Raw genomic sequence first — 17074 nt, forward strand, 5'->3', positions numbered from 1 at the left:
TAGGCAGAAGCCAGCTTTGCGAAACTAAAATAAATAAGAAAAGGTCAGGACACGTTGCTTGGCGTTAGGGTCAATATTTGTGTGCATGTGAAACTTGTGACTGCTCCTCCTGAGTCAGCTGCCAAGGTGACGTCTTCCTCGAGCCGGAGGAAGGCTCCCAAGAGAGCAAAGCTGTGGGTCTGGGTCCATGGGTGCCGGGTCTGTGGGCCCATGGGTGCTGGGTCTGGGGGTCTGGCTTGAGACCCTACCAGGCATGAGCTAGGGGATTCTGGAGCTGCATCTCTGATCACCCCCCACCCAGGTTACTGGGGCTCAGGGCCGGGGGCCTTCTTAGGCCTAAACAGGCGACAGGAGCTCGTTGCCCCATTGATCCCACAAACGGGCCCAAGCTAGGGGCACCCTCCTGGGCTGTAAACACTGTAAATACCCCATTTCTGCCTGAGGTCCACAGCGCACTTTGTGCAGACCCCCCTGGGCTTACTCTGAAGGAACCCTCTGCCTGTAGGTGAAATGTGGAGCCATCTCACTGTGACTCGGTGTGGCGTGGGCAGGCTGGCACTGACCAAGAGGGCATGGACCAGGACCCAGGTCTTCAGGGGCGGGGGACGCCTCCAGGCTGGCTCCTCTGCTGGGGCCTTGATGGAACCAAGAAAACTGAGTTCCAATCCTCCATGTCGCCACCTTGTTCTGTCACAGGAGACATACCACAAGCTCCCCACATGTCTGCCAAATCAGGGGGCGACCCCCATCTGACTCCAGAGTGGAACAAAAGTGGCTTTTTAAAAAAATTTTTTTACTTATTCATTTATTTTGGTTTGGGGCCACACCTGGTGGTGCTCATCGCCTACTCCTGGCTCTGCTCTCAGAGCACTCCCGGCAGTGCTGCGGGATGCCGAGGATCAAATCCAGGCCAGCCTGGTGCAAGCCACGTGACTCACCTACCCAACCCACAAAACCAGCTTTGAGGAACACTTTCCGACTCAAGAGCCACACCCAGCAGTGCTCAGAGGTCACTCCCAGGTGGTGCCAAGGGTTGAACCTGGGCCTCTTTCGTGCTAAGTGTGTACTGATCCTGTGTTGTCTCTCTGGCCGCCTGCACCCGTCCTCACCACCGCCCTCACCGCCAACAGCGCCATTTCCCTCCGAGGAGTCAAGCAACTAACAGTCAGTCCTGAGACGGCGGGGCTGCCCCACACCCCACCCTGGGCCCAGACCTGTGAACAAGGTCCAGCCGGAACTCTCTGGCTCCCAGGAGCACCTTTGAAAGAGCAGCAGGCCCTGAGGACACATGTCCCACCGGCCTCCCCCTCCAGCCCCCTGAACCTGAAACCTGGCCTTCCTGGGGGTCTTGGCTTCTTGGCTCCGGTTTCTTCCATTGGCAGCCGAGAATCTGACTAACGAATCGGTGACCGAAACATAGCAAGTGTGTGTGTGTATGTGTGAGTGTGGGTGTGTATGTGAGTATGTGTGAATGTGTGTGTAAGTGTGGATGTGTGTATATGAGTGTTGTGAGTGTGTGAGTGTGAGTGTATATATATGTGTGTGTGCAAGTGTGGATGTGTGTGAGTGTGGATGTGTGTATATGAGTGTTGTGAGTGTGTGAATGTGTGTGAGTGTGTGTGAGTGTGTGAGTGTATATGTGAGTGTGTGTCAATGTGTGTGTAAGTGTGGATGTGTGTATATGAGTGTTGTGACTGTATGAGTGTGAGTGTGTGTATGTGAGTGTGTGAATGTGTGTGTGGATGTGTGTATATGAGTGTTGTGAGTGTGAGTGTGTGTATGTGAGTGAATGTGTGTAAGTGTGGATGTGTGTGAGTGCGGATTGTGTATATGAGTGTTGTGAGTGTGTGAGTGTGTGTGAGTGTGTGTGAGTGTGTGAGTGTATATGTGAGTGTGTGTAAGTGTGGATGTGTGTGAGTGTGGATGTGTGTATATGAGTGTTGTGAGTGTGTGAATGTGTGTGAGTGTGTGTGAGTGTGTGAGTGTATATGTGAGTGTGTGTCAATGTGTGTGTAAGCGTGGATGTGTGAGTGTGGATGTGTGTATATGAGTATTGTGAGTGTGTGAGTGTGAGTGTGTGTATGTGTGTGAATGTGTGTGTGAGTGTGGATGTGTGTATATGAGTGTTGTGAGTGTGAGTGTGTGTATGTGAGTGTGTGTGAATGTGTGTAAGTGTGGATGTGTGTGAGTGCGGATTGTGTATATGAGTGTTGAGTGTGTGAGTGTGTATGTGAGTGTGTGAATGTGTGTGTAAGTGTGGATGTGTGTGTGTGTGGGTAAGTATGAATGTGTTTTTTGTGTGTGTGAGTGTGTGAATGTGTGTATGTGAGTGTGTGTGAATATGTGTGAGTGTGTGTAAATGTGAATGTATGTGAGTGAGTGTGTATGTGAGTGTGTGAGTATGTATGCAAGTATGTGAGTGTGTGTATGTGAGTGTGTGTGTGCTATTTTCTCTCTTTGCAATGCACAAACCTGCTTCTGCTTCTGTTTCTGTCCTTTCCTGCCCAGTCGGCAGCCTCCTCCATCTTTCCCTCCACCGCCTCCCATGCTCAGTGCTCCCTGGGCCCCTTCGTAATGACAGGCTAGGGCAAGGAGCTCCTCTCTGCTCCTCCTGGAGTCCCTGGCAGGGAAGCGGACTGTGAACAGCTGTATCTGGTTTGGACACTGATCCTCCAATGCTGGGCTTCTACCAGCCTGGTTCCGCCTCATCCTGCCACAGCTGATCCCACACCTCCTCCAGGCAGCCTGCCAGGCCTGAAGTTCACCTTTTCAATCTTAAAGGCACATCTCAACTCTGCCCTGGGAACATTTCCCACTCACTAGGCGCTGTCCTTCCTCCCCACACCCCTCCCTCCTCTTTGGTTCCTGCCTCTCCTCCCTGGGAATCTGTCCTGAGGCCGCTGCCTTGGTCTGGCCCTGTCTCCGCAGCTGTCAAAGGCCTATCATGCTTTCTGTGTGGTCTTTGCTGGCAAGCAGGGGAGGAGACGAGGCCTCCTGTCCCTCTGTGCTACTGGAAACTGGCTGGCCGGCAGGGACACGTCGCCCGTCCCTCCTGATCCCAGAACCTTTCACGCTGAATCCAGCTCCCGGCCCTGCAAGAGGCACCCACACCTGAGAGCTGAGAGTGAGTCCCTGCAGGGCGGGGCGCATCCTCACAGCTCATGGACAAGCCTCGCCCCGGTCTGTCAGGTCTAAGTGGCCAGGTGAAGCCAGGACACAAGTCCATCGGAATTCCAAATGCTCAACACATTTTTTTGTTCTTTGTATGTTTATCCCAAATATTGCTGAGACACATTCAGGCTGAAAATAAACGTGGGGGCTTAGGGAGCTCGCTCAGGGCCAGCAAAGTTCTGCCTTGCCTGCTCAAGGCCCTGAGGGGGACTCCTGGGGCCACAGGACCCCCTTCCCTGGCGCTGCTGGGCACACTCCCCGCCCCGTTCACCACCACACCCCCTCTGCCAATGGGATTATTGATCAGAAGCTAAACTTGAGGTAACTGCTCTGTTTTCTGGGTTTGGTTTTGCGGCTAAACGGGAAGACCTTGGGTGGAGTCTCACAGTCAGAAGTGCCACGGCGGCTTCTGCCACTGAACTCTGGAGGGCTCTGAGAAGGACACAGGCAGATGTTCCGGAAGACAGGGCACTGTCCACCCAGGGGCGGGACATTCCGGCTCTGTCCCAGCTCGCTGTGGGTAACTGAGGCTTTTGTGAGTCCGTGTGGCGGGGAGATGGGTTTAAATACTGTGAACTCTGATCTCCCCCCAGACCTTTTCCCTTCCAGGGCTAAGCTCAGAATTTCATGGTTGTCTGTTAGAGCAACAGAAAACAACCAAGTGGCCCTACATGCCAAAGGGCCTGGAGACGGAATGGGGAAGGAGGAAAATTGCAACTGACATGAGCAGAGAGGGAAATCAACTTTATGGCCCATTTCTGCGGACCGACTCGTCAGTCTTTGTTGCTCTTAATTGTTCAATTGGAGATGGATTCCTCTGGAGGAAAAAGTTTTACTCCAAGATGTAATGAAATGACATTTTTATATATAAAGAAAAAGCTAAATTGTATATTCAAAGGGAAATCTCTTCCAGTGTAATAATGCTAATATTCTAAGTCAGTTGCCAAGCGTAAACACAAAGTGATTACAAGTGTATTTTTGTATTTGGCCCATAGTTTCCAAATGCCCAGAGACAGCTTAATTGAGCAGAACAGCAGGCTCGTAAACGTCTTTCCGCAGCTTTCTGCAGGGGCCAACATCACTGCATTTCAGGGGATGCTGGTAGCTGCCGGTTTAATAGACACAACCCGGGATCCTCCGAGCCAGGGAATTCCAGGGTGGGCCTCCACGGGGACCCTCCGGGGATGGGGCAGTGATCTTGCATGCACTGGGGCAGGGTGGGGGGTTACCCTTCAGTTCCTGAGAGAAAATAGATTTTGGCAAGGGGTGGAGGGGGGAGGTACTAAGTGACCCTTATTCTTTTTTGCTTTTTTCTGCAAAGGGGCCAGTTCACAGAGAGAAACACTAGGCCAGATAAGCTTGGAGACCTCGGCAGACAAAACGAAGGGAGAGGCAGGTGGAGGTTTGTGGCGTCCGCCCAAGCAGCCGTTCCAGGGGGTTCAGGAGAACAAGAAAAGGAGGGACAAATCCTGTGCATGGAAACAGGTTACAAATGAAGGAGCCAGGGAGAAGGACCCCATGGAGTATTCTAGAAGGGCCATCTCTAGGTTTTGCCTTTCGATTCAAGCTCTAGATTCACAGTCCAACAAAAGCACATTTCTCTTCCTTGTGTTTCTCCATTTGGGGGTACATTTATAAACAGGAAGCACAGAACAGAAAACCAAGGCCCATCTGAGACGCCCTGGAAAATAACTTTGCAGCACCTAGCAGACATGCCACGCCGCCAGCTTGGGAGAGAGAGGGGACTCCACCAGGACTTGGCGTGCTGTGGGGGAATGAGCGTGAGGTTGCTGGTCCGGGCCAGGAGTGGACAGGCAGGCGGGGGGACAGAGCAGGCAGCCTTGGCCGTGCGTGTTGATATTTGCAAGTTTGGCTGACACTGTGACTTTTCTGTTTCTCCTCAACCCACCCCACCCGGCCTCGTCACCCCCTCTTTCTGCCTTCCTCTGTTCCCACCAGGCCGAGATGAGAGTGTATCCTGGGCCCTTGGCACTGGCCCCTGAGTGCCGTGCAGGAAGTTAGGTGCGCTTGGTGTTTGTAGCTCGTTGGAATGGAAATAGTCGTTCCCACTTTGGAAGGCTGGGCTTGTGTGGGAGCTGCCGAGATTTTTCCAGACACAGACACAGTATAAAGTGAAAAGCTCTGGGGCCTCTGACTGCAAATGCTGGGCTCGGGGCGCGGGGAGGAAGGGCGTGGCATTTGGAGAAGGGCTGGAGGCTTTCTCCACCCTGTAAAGGAAAGATTGCAGAGCCAAGCGCCCTCCGTGGGGTGCCAAGTCCGCACAGAGCAGAGGTGAAGGGCAGATATCCACTCAGAGGAACTCGGGAGGGGTGATGAGGAAGGTCTGGCAGAGCTGTAAGCTTCCGGAAAAGACTCTGAGGTTCCGGATGAGAAGGATGGGGGGCCGAGGGGGCATTTATGAGTGCAGGGGAGAGAAAGGGATTCCAGGAGAGGTGGAAGACAGCGAGACACCCCTGGGTGACAGTGAACATGCCCACACTTGCACTGGGATTGACACAAGTTAGGCTGCATTTGAGTGTGAACCATCGGCGGGACAGGGTACAGTGTGTTAGAGGAAGTGGCAAAGCCTCCGCTAGGCTCGGGCCCAGTGAGGTCCACTCAGCAGAATCTCCCGGCATGGCCTTAAAGCCCATAGCGTAAGTCCCTGTAAGGCCTGCATAGGCAGATGCAGGGGTGAGAAGCAGGGGCACTGGGAAGTGCTTGCCAAGACAAGGGCTCCCTCCCTCCCTCCCTCCCTCCCTCCCTCCCTCCCTCCCTCCCTCCCTCCCTCCCTCCCTCCCTTCCTTCCTTCCTTCCTTCCTTCCTTCCTTCCTTCCTTCCTTCCTTCCTTCCTTCCTCCCTCCCTCCCTCCCTCCCTCCCTCCTATCCATCCTTCCTTCCTTCCTTCCTTCCTTCCTTCCTTCCTTCCTTCCTTCCTTCCTCCCTCCCTCCCTCTCCTCCCCTCCCTCCCTTCCTCCCCCCTTCTTCCTTCCTCTCTCCATCCTTCCTTCCTTCCTCCTTCTTTCCTTCTTCCTTCCTTCTTCCTTCCTTCCATCCTTAATCCCTCCCTCCCTCTCTCCTTCCTTCCCTTCTTCCTTCCTTCCTTCCCTCCCTCCCTCATTCCCTCCTTCCTCCCTTTCCTCTATCCCTCTCTCCCTCCTTCTTTTCCTCCTTCCTTTCTTCCTTTCCTCCCTTCTTCCTCCTTTCTTCCTTTCTTCCTTCCTTCCTCCTTTCCTCCCTCCCTCCCTCCCTCCCTCCCTTCCTTCCTTCCTTCCTTCCTTCCTTCCTCCCTCCCTCCCTCTCCTCCCCTCCCTCCCTTCCTCCCCCTTCTTCCTTCCTCTCTCCATCCTTCCTTCCTTCCTCCTTCTTTCCTCCTTCCTTTCTTCTTCCTTCCTTCCATCCTTAATCCCTCCCTTCCTCTCTCCTTCCTTCCCTTCTTCCTTCCTTCCTTCCCTCCCTCCCTCATTCCTTCCTTCCTTCCTTTCCTCTCTCCCTCTCTCCCTCCTTCTTTTCCTCCTTCCTTTCTTCCTTTCCTCCCTTCTTCCTCCTTTCTTCCTTTCTTTCTTCCTTCCTTCCTTTCCGTTCCTTCCTCATTCCCTCCTTCCTTCCCTCCCTCCTTCGTTCCTTTCTTCCTTTCTTCCTGTCCTCCCTCTCTCTCTCCTTCTTTTCCTCCTTCCTTTCTTCCTTTCCTCCCTTCTCCTTCCTTTCTTTCCCTTCCTTTCTCACTCCCTCCTTCCTTTCCCGTCCTTCTTCCCTCCCTCCTTCCTTCCTTTCTTATTTCCTCCTTCCTTCCTCCTTTCCTTCCTTCCTTTCCTCTCTCCCTCCCTCTTTTCTCCTCCTTTCTTCTTTTCCTCTCTCCTCCCTCCTTCCTTTCCTCCTTCCTTCTTCTCATCGTTTCCTCACCAGACACTCATGCCCTGGGGTTCCCGTCTGCTAGAAGGTAGGACACCAAGCTTGTGACAAACTTCCGGGTAGGATGCTCTAGAAGCACCAGGTGCAGTGAGCAGGTGCCAGGGGCAGGAGGCCCGTGGTGAACTCGCCCAGACAGTCTTCGGCCCCTCTGGTCATCACACATCTGTGCTGGCATTCCCCCCCCACCCCAGGTCCTCTGCCCCCGGGCATGTGGAGCTCTTTGCCCCTGACTCCCTAGGACTCCCCATCCCCATCTAGCTTTGGGGTCAGAAAACCCTCACCTTGTGCCACTGGGGTGCTCTCTGGTGTGAACCGTCATTCTCTGGGCGCAACCTTCCCGACTGACCATGACGATCAAGGCCCTCTCCTGGCCGTGGCCATCACTGCTGCATGCTCTGCTGTGTTCCAACGTCCTCGTGACTGTTTCATCTCAAGCCACACAATGAAACAGGGATAGTGATACACGTCCCTTCCGGAGGTGAGGAAGGTGGAGACAGTCGCTCAGGGACTTGCCAGCAGCCGTTCCCCTGGGGCAGAGCAGTCAGCCCCTAGCCCACCCAGTCAGGTGAGGTCCAAGCCCTAGGCTCCTGAGGGTCACCACACCCTAAACTGTGGCTGTGACAGCTAAGTGCTCCCAGTTGGATTGATGCTGCCTCGGGTTCCCTCCTTCAAGTCTGAGTCCCAGACAATGCGACAGGCTTCTGTCTGTCTTCGTGAGCCAAACAGGAGTCAACTGCAGACCCTCAACCTCCCCCTACACACACACACACACACACACACGCACTTCCTCCAGCCCAGCTGAGAGAGAAGAGCAGAGCCAGGCTCAGTTGGGCTCAGCTGTTGCAGCGGGTGGGCAGAGAGAACCCCACTCAGCACCTCGTCCAGCTCTCAGGCTCTGGGGCCGGTGTGCCTGTGCCTGGTGGTGGGCAGCTTGGAGGGCTCCTGGTGAAGTCAGCCCAGCAAACCCACCGAATTGGAAAACAACATGGACATTTCTCAAAAAACTAGAAATTGAGCTTCCATATGACCCAAAAAATACACCTAAGGGGCCCAAACACTCACAGGGGAAAAGCCGTCTGCACCCCTATATTCACTGCAGCACTATTCACAATAACCAGAATCTAGAAACAACCTGAGTGCCCGGGAACAGAGCAGTGGATAAGGAGACTATGGTACATCTACACAGTGGAATACTACACAGCCATTAGGAAAAAGGAAGTCATGAAATTTGTTTATACATGGATGGATGTAGAGAGTGTCACGTTGAGTAAAATGAGTTACAAGGAGAGGGACAGACACAGAATGATGGCACTTACTTGCAGGCTGTTGAAAAATAAATTCAAAAATATAGTATGAGAGTAATACCCAAAGACAGTAGAAATGAGGACCAGAAGGGCTGATCCATGGCTGAAAGCTTGCCACAAGTCAGGCAGCATGGGGGTAGGGGGTCAGTTACGACAGAGAAGGGACCACCGTGATCATGCTGGCAAGAACTGAATGCTGAATGGAAGTAAAGGGACAAACATGATGACCATCTCAGTACCTATACTGCAAACCACAATGCCTAAAAGGAGAGAAGAGAGAGGGGAGAGGAGAGGGAGAGGGGGGAGAGAGAGAGAGAGAGTGAGAGAGAGAGAGAGAAGAGAAGAGACATAGACAGAGACAGAGACTGAGAGACAGAGAGAGGGAAAGAGAGAGGTGTCCACCATAGAGGCCGACTATAGACTGAGGGGTGGCGGGAGGGAAACTGGGGACATTGGTGGTGGGGAATGTCCACTGATGAAGGGACGGGAGTTAGAACATGATATAACTGAAACCCAATCACGAACAGCTTAGTAACTGTGCATGTCATGGCGATTTAATTAAAAATAAATAAATACAATTCTCTGCAAATCTACCTAACTGGTGTCCACTGTGCTCACTGCTCCAGGAGCCCCAGGGAGGAGCCAAGCTGGGCCTTGCCTTCCCGACAGGAAAGTCCAGCAGGAAAAACACGTTTCTCCCCACCCCTACCCAGAGAGCTTCCTCCCCCACTATTGCAGCTTCGCTCGAGCCGTAGATGGTCCCATATTCCTCACTCCCCCCTCTCTCATCACAGGTCCGAAGCTACAGCCCATACTTAGTCATAGCCCAGCTCACATCCCATATCCTAGCCATACCCCAGCCATATCCACACATCCTAGCTTATGCTCCCTATTCCTGCTGCCGACCTCAGTGCTCATTCCGTGCCCAACTATCTGATGCTTCCAGAAGGGCCAACAATGGGGCAGAATGGCGGAGTCTGGGGTCCGCCTTCAGCACTGCATGTGTCCCACCCAGCACCCCTGGTATAGCCCTGGGGGTAGGAATGAGTCTCAGGCCTCAATCCCGACTTGGCCCCAGACTGCCCCAGACTACAGGAAACTCAAGAGGAGCGTTCTCTTTACCCGGCACCTCTCCCATCCATTTAGCTCTGTCACCTCTCAGTCTGCCCACAGAATCTTCCCTCCATCGAACAAAGCTGGAACAGGCAGGGGGAAAACTCAGCCTAAGTAAGGTCAAGTGAGCCCTCGGGGCTAGCTGCCTGTCCCCTTGGCTTATTCCCTCCAGGCTTTTCACCAAGCATGTGCAAATATAGAAAATAACCACACATCGGGCCTGCTTTGGCTTGCTGGGTGCAGAGCAGCACTGCCCAGTGGCAGTCAGCCCTGCTCGCTGGGACAGACTCCAGGAGGCCTGAGGGGAGCCTGGACCCCGCCTCCTGCCCTCTCTAACAAGGTGGATTTCCCCTGTCTGGGTCTCACGGACGTTGTCTCCAGGATAAGGAGCACGTCTAGTTGGTTTCCAGAAGCTCTTTCAGCTTTGGCATCTCTGATTGCTGTTTCTATTTACAAGAATTTGCTGTAAAGATGCTCATTTCACTCCCAGGGCTCGGAGGGGCCGCGATTAGCACTCCTGTTTCATGGGAAACTCAGAGGGGGTAGGGAGCCTTGAGGTCTGACAGGTCTCAGAGCATGGAGTGAAGGGTCTAGGGCACATGTATGGAGTGGGTAAGGGGTCTCCATCACAGGTATGCAGTGAATAAGGGGCTCACGGCACAAGGGTGGAAAGAAGGGGTGCACTGCACATGTATGGAGTGGGTAAGGGTCTCTGCACACGTGTGGAGTGAATAAAGGGAGTAAGGCACATGTATGGAGAGAAAAGGGGTCTATGGCACATGTGTGGAGTGGATACGGGTCTATGGCCCAAATACAGAGTAAGAGTGGACAGTGGGGCTGGAGTGATAGTACAGCAGGTACGGCGTTTGCCTTGCACGCGGCCGACCCAGGTTCTATTCCCAGCATCCCAGATGACCCCCACTTCCCCTCGAGCACCACCAGGAGTAATTCCTGAGTGCATCAGCCAGGAGTAACCCCTGTGCATCCCTGGGTATGACCCAAAAAGAGAAAAAAAAAGAGGTGGACAGCCCAAGACACAGGTCTATGCCTCTTTAGAGCCATCGCATCTAGTCCCCGGTGCCATATCCACCTCAGACGGCCAGACCTCTCTGGGTAGGATTGGAGACCCCAAGTGTGGAGGTTCGGTGGTCCTTGAACGTGCAGCACTTTGGTCCAGGATAACCAACTGACAGAGGAAAGCAAGCCGAACGGGGCCTCCTGGCATGAGGTGGGCTTCCCCCGGAGAGTCAGGAGACCCCTGTGTGGGGCCGGGTGGGCACAGGAAGCCTCTCGGTGCTTGGAGCAAGAACTGGGCTTTAAACCCACAATTGGTGTCCAGGTCCCCCAGAATTTCCCAGGTCAGCAGGGCCAAGCTGACCAGTAAGCGTAGGGCCTCTGAGGGAGGGCTCGTGGGGGGTGCACCATGACCCCGGAAAACCAGGATGGGCTGCCTTCGCTGAAAACCCCCTGCCGAGAGGACCCTCCCACACAGCCCAGTGCAGCGCTGGGCAGGCTGTCTCCATGTCCACAACTATTTCTGGACACCCCCGCCATCCCGCTGAGCCACATCATCCGGCCAGTCTCGCTGCAGTGACCATGCGGGAGAGGGCAGGCCCTGGCTCCGGCACATCCCGGGGAGCTCAGCCTTTGCTTTCCCTCCTCATCCTCCCTCCCCCCCCAGCACCCCTGTCTGCCTGCAATTGAACCCAGATGCCAGGAAATATGTTGGTTGTACAGCTGAAGTGGAAACATATGGGTTGAGGGAAACTCTGCCCGGCTCCAGTTTCATTAGGATCATCACAGGAAGTTTGCAGATGGAGCCCGAGACCCCAGGGCAGCCCTGAGTGTGCTCAGACATACACTCACAGGCTACACACACCCACACTCACACTACACACATGCACACTCACTCACACTACACACACTCACACACACTCGTACACACACTCACACTCACACACTCTTACACACACTACACACTCACACTCACACACTCTTGCACACACACTACACACACTCACACTCACACACTCATACACCACACACACACTCACACATACACTCACAGACTACACACACTCACACACTCACTCACACACTCACACTACACACACTTACACACTATACACACTATACACACTCCACACATACACTCACACACTACACACATTCACACTCACACACTACACACACTCACACACATACACTCACACACTACACAGTCACACACTCACACTCTTACACACACACTCACACGTTCTCTCACACACACTCACATACACATTCACACACTCACATTCACAACTTCACATATATGCTCACACACACTCATACTCACACACACTCACACACATAAACTCACACACCCACATACAATCGCTCACACTCACACAGACTCACTCACGCATTCATTCATACACACACTCACATACATTCACACACATTCACTCACGCTCACACACTGATGTACATAATGTGCACACATACACACACATACACACACAGAGACACACACTCACACACACTCACTAACCCTGTGGGGAGAAATTTCAGCATGCAGAATAATGGGAAAGAGCAGAAGGTTGTCAGCCCACTCCCAGGAGGCTGTTTCCTGCTGCCCACCCCTGTCTCTAGTAAGGTCCCAAATGTCGTTCCAGACTCTGACACTCGCTGGCTGTGTGATGTTGGCCAAATTGTGTCACTCTCTGAGCCTTCCTTTTCTCAGCAGAAAGAGGGTTCAAATGCGTTCTCAGAGTTTCCACAGGGCTGTGAGGGCCTTGCAGGATCTCCTGAGAGCAGCGCCCCAGGGCAGACCCCCAGCTCCCCAGCCACACTTCCTAGCCCCAGGCACACTTGAGAGACTCACAAGACAGCAAAACCTGGAGGGAGTGCTATTTAATTAAACTGATTTATCCCCATTGTGTGAATACTTTTGTTCCTAAGTGACTGTGTTGGACCAAGACTGTGGCCTCGGGTCCTGCAAGGCGGGGGTGGGGTGGGGGCAGGGTGAGTTGTCGATGTTTCTATCCCCAAAGTTGGGAATCCCGAAACAGTCAGCCAGGGGTGCTGGAGGCGGGGGCATGTGAATCTGGTGGGGAAATGGATGGGGAAGTCCGCTCGAAAGGTAGAGTATCCCGAGCTGGGTCCGAGGGGGTGGTTGTTGTTTGTTTTTCACCTTCTCCTGCACAGCCCCGGTGCTGGCTGTGACCCAGGGATAACCGCGCAGACATCAGAGCCTAACTTCTTCCCTGACGCCTCTGCTTCTGATGACTGTTGCTGTCGGAATCTTCCCGAAGACGGTGGGACGTCACCCCCTTCCTCTCCCTTCCAGATGAGAAGACAGGGGCTCAGGAGGGAGGGAACCTCGCTCCAGCAAAGCTGATAAGAGGGTGGACCAGTCCTGGCGGCTTCTGAGGCACCCTGAAATCAGGGAGCAAAGGGGCGCTCTGGGGAGGCGGGAGAGAGGCATGAGAAACAGCCCATGCGGAAGCATCCCCCTCCCCACTGTCCCCGGCCCCGCCTCTGTGTCCTGCCCATGTGCTTCTCCTCTCAGCCTGAGCTGCCATCCCCAAATGCTCCTGCGTCCCCTCCCTGCTCCCCACTCCGGGCTTCCAGGCACCCCAACCCCTCCCCACTGTTGAGAGGGATTCTGAATTGCCGCACCCAGCAAACAGCCTCAGGATTCCCCCGTGACTCACTCTCAGCACCTGGCAGGGCCACCAAGGATGGCCCAGGGAGAACGCGTGGAGCTTTACCTGGGGTATCTCCCTCGGGGTTGACTAGCGGCCACCAGAGTTCTGGGGTCAACTCCCTGTCCTGCGTCTGGCTGACTTAGAACCATATCCTTGGTAGCCTCCCAGAGCCCCCCAGAAACCTAAAATATCCACTTTCCTTGCAGCCTGCCTTGCGCTTGGCCTTGTTGTTTAATTGAACAAGTGGATCGTGGGGCTGGGGAGAGCATAGCGGGCACAGCGCTTGCCTTGTGCATTCCTGGCTCAATCCCCAGCTCCTCATAGGGTCCCCCCAGCCCCACCCAGGAGGGATCCTTGAACACAGAGCCAGGAGTAAGCCTTGAGCTCAGCTGGGGGGCCCAAAGACAAAAAAAAAAAAAAAAAGGAAAAGAAAAGAAAAGAAATAAAAACAACAATAGCAAGTGGATGGCAAGCACATCAGCATTAGAAACGTGCACACTATTATTGTTTGGATTTTCTCCCCCCTTTTGTTGAAGTATTGAATGAAATCAAAGTAAAGTGAAAGTAAAGTGAAATTTATCAGTTACACAGGCGGGGTGGGGGCCTGGGGAGGTGGGGGGGTAGAGGAGGTATACTGTGATTCTTGGTGGTGGAATATGTGCACTGGTGAAGGGATGGGTGTTCGAGCATTGTATAACTGAGACTTAAACCTGAAAGCTTTGTAACTTTCCACATGGTGATTCAATAAAAGAAAAAATTAATCAAAAAAATAAATAAAATAAAATCACTGACAAAAAAAAAACAACAAGGAAGAAATGTGCACAGCCCCGGCCCCACCAGCCCTCTTCCCTCTTGTTCAGGGTGTCTCTGTGGCAACTGCTGTTTCCAGTGAGTATGTGCCACCACCATCCATTTCCTTGCGTTTATTTATGCATGTATATCACTTGGCTTTGTTTGCAGAGTTTTATACACACACCTCACATCCTGGCTTCCTTTTATCTGCTTACCACATGTCTTGGCGCTCAACCCACCCAGCCCAGTCCATGTACATAAGCTACCCTCACCCTTCAGACCCACAGAACCACCTGCAGATGCCGAGGCCTTACACAACCAGCCCTCCACTAACCAGCACAGGTCCCCGGCAGCGGGCGCCAGCCAGGGGCCATGATGTCCCAGACTGTCGGCACGGAACATCCGTTTCAGTTTATTTCTGCCCATGAGTCATCGCAGCGAATATCCGTGTGTCTGTCTGAGCTGTGCCTTCGGGTGATTGAGTTCTAGAGAGAGAGGGGAACGGCAGAGTCGGCGAATGACATTGCCCCTTGCAGCGGGCTTCTGCCAGCCGCCCTCCGACAGGCTGGTTTAGCGGAGACCCTCCCTCCACAGGTCTGTGTCTGAGAGAGAAGCTCCAGGCTCACCTCGGGCAGACCTCTCCTGCAGGGGGCTAAGAGACGGCAGACACCCACGGGGGCTTCTCTGTCCTCCTAAGTGGTGGGAGGGGGCATGGGCTGCAGAAGGGACAGTCCCTCTGATTCAGCAATTATGCGCAAGGGGATCAGAAAGACTTGGGTTTCCTTGGATCCTGCCTCCAGGCCCACAGGCCGTGCGACTGTAGGGTTCAGCCTTCTCACCACTGTTGACTGACATGGGCCCACGGACCAGTGACTGAAAAGCACCCACCTACTGCAAACATCACTTCTCGGAACCTTTTTATTTGGAAACTAGAGTGAGACAACTCTGTCGAGCTGGGACTGGAGAGATAGTACAGGGGGTCGGGCACTGGCCTCGCACACGATTCATCCGGGTTCAACTGCTTAGGGTCCCCCGACCAATACCAGAAGTGAGTGATCCCTGAGTGCAGAGCCTGGAGCACGGCTAGGGGTGCTCCCTCCACCACCACCACTAAGAAAACAAATAACCAACCAAACAAAAACAACCATATAGGGCAGTGAGGTGGTGCAAGCTCTACACAGAGTATGACGTACAGTGAGAACTGGGATGCGTGAAATCCGGCACTGTGCATGTGACTGTGAATGCCGGGGCCCTGGTTTCTGGAGACACAACTCCCCTGTCCTAGGCAGGCTCCTCGCTTGCCTGGAATCAGAACCCGAGCCCTGCGCAGGCACGAGGTCAGCAGCTGGTGGCCAGCCCTGGTGCCTACTGTGTGCAGAGGTCAGGACCACGGGGGCGGGCGATCCTGAGGCAGGACGAGCATCATCCTGGTTCTGACACCCAGCCTCGGGGGTAGGCAGGATGCCACCGGGTAAACAGCAGTAAACAGAGGTGGGGGCTGTGCGCACACAACCCCATGGGCCGATGCAAATTCTCAGGACGCAGAGGCGGGCACGCTGGAGCCCAGCGCCCAGGAGGGAGCGGGGGAGGAGGGAGGTGGAGGCAGAGACGGCAGGAAAGAGAGGGCAGACAGACGGCACCGCCTGGGAAGCAGACACGGAGCCCAGAGGAGGCGGAGGGATTCTTACCCGCCACCGCAGAGAGAAGGGTCCCGGAGGAGTCGCGGCCTGCAGCACCCTGGGTCCGATGGCTGGTGTGGGTCTGAGCATCTTACACTGGGAGTCGGGAGCAAGGAGGGGTGGGACTGGACTGTTCTAGCTAGAATCATCTCGGTCTTGCAACCTCTAGGGACTTCTGCCTCAGGATAGATGGCCAAGAGCAGAGCCGTGGTGAATGCGGGTCACAGCGGCCGCCAGCCCGGTTTGTGAATGGAGGCCCCGGGCTGTGTCCTCACTGCTGCTCCGCAGCTCCCAGCCAGGGCGGAGGGGAGGGCCAGTCTCACTTTACACGCCGTCACATGAGGCCACCGGGCTCACTGGGTGAAATGACACACAGGAGGCCGGAATTGAGCAGCCTGGGCATCGTGCCACCCCAGATGCCGGCCCGGCCACCCCGAGCTGTCCAAGTGACGGGCAGTGAGTCAGGCGGGGCAACTCAGTGACTGTCCGAGGGCCCTGGGGTCCCCGTATCCAGCTCTTTGCTACACCAACTTGTCTAATTGTCACAGTCTCTCAAGGCAGGTGATGGGGTGAGGCTCAGAGAGGCTGAGTTACTGTGTAATACCACCCAGCTGGGCTCCTAAGACCCCACAAACAACCCTCGCCCCTCCATCCCCTTTCTTAGAGAGGGAACTCATACTTTCACTGACACTTGAGAGTCCCACCGTTTATTTCCTTCCATACTCAGAAACCATACTCAGTTCTGGTACCTCCTCCAGGAAGACCTCTTAGATCACCACTGCCACCATTTTTTCTCTCTCCTCTGCATGCATGCGTGGCTTTCCTGTCTGAGTCTTCCCAGTGAATCTCACTGTGCTCCGCAAAGGAGTAGGAGGGCGACTCTTCTCTCCTGTAGCTGGTACTTGTCTTCCCAGCATGAGGTTTGCCACCCTCTGAACACATGGCTTTCAGTATCATGGCAGAAGGGTAAAGAGGGGTTTGGGTCAACCATGGTGACATGGTAGAGAACTGCCTGGAGGCACAGCCCTGGTTTGGGCTCCCCCACGGAACCATCTCTGAGTCTAAGCAGCAGAGTTGTGAGTTTGTTGTGTCACTGATTGGTACTGGGTGGAGAACGAGGGCCATGGAAGAAAGCCGGCAGGACCATGGTCCAAGCGGATCAGCAGACGGGCTGCAGGGGGGCTTCCTCCTGCCGGAGAACTTGGGGAAGGAACCGGGTGCAGAGCCACCCCCCTCTCCCGGGGGGACCCTACTATAGCCCAGCACCAGCAGCTTGGGGAGGGGGCTGCAGGTCCAGGCTGAGATGCCCCGCCCACAGCATCTCTGACAGGCTCCGACGGGCAGCAGTGAAGGGTGGGAGAGCGGGTGTTTTACGCCCTAAACACACAGCCCCACAGGGACGGACTCGGGA

This window comes from Sorex araneus, chromosome 5 (assembly GCF_027595985.1).
Source record: "Sorex araneus isolate mSorAra2 chromosome 5, mSorAra2.pri, whole genome shotgun sequence".
Classification (NCBI taxonomy): Eukaryota; Metazoa; Chordata; class Mammalia; order Eulipotyphla; family Soricidae; genus Sorex; species Sorex araneus.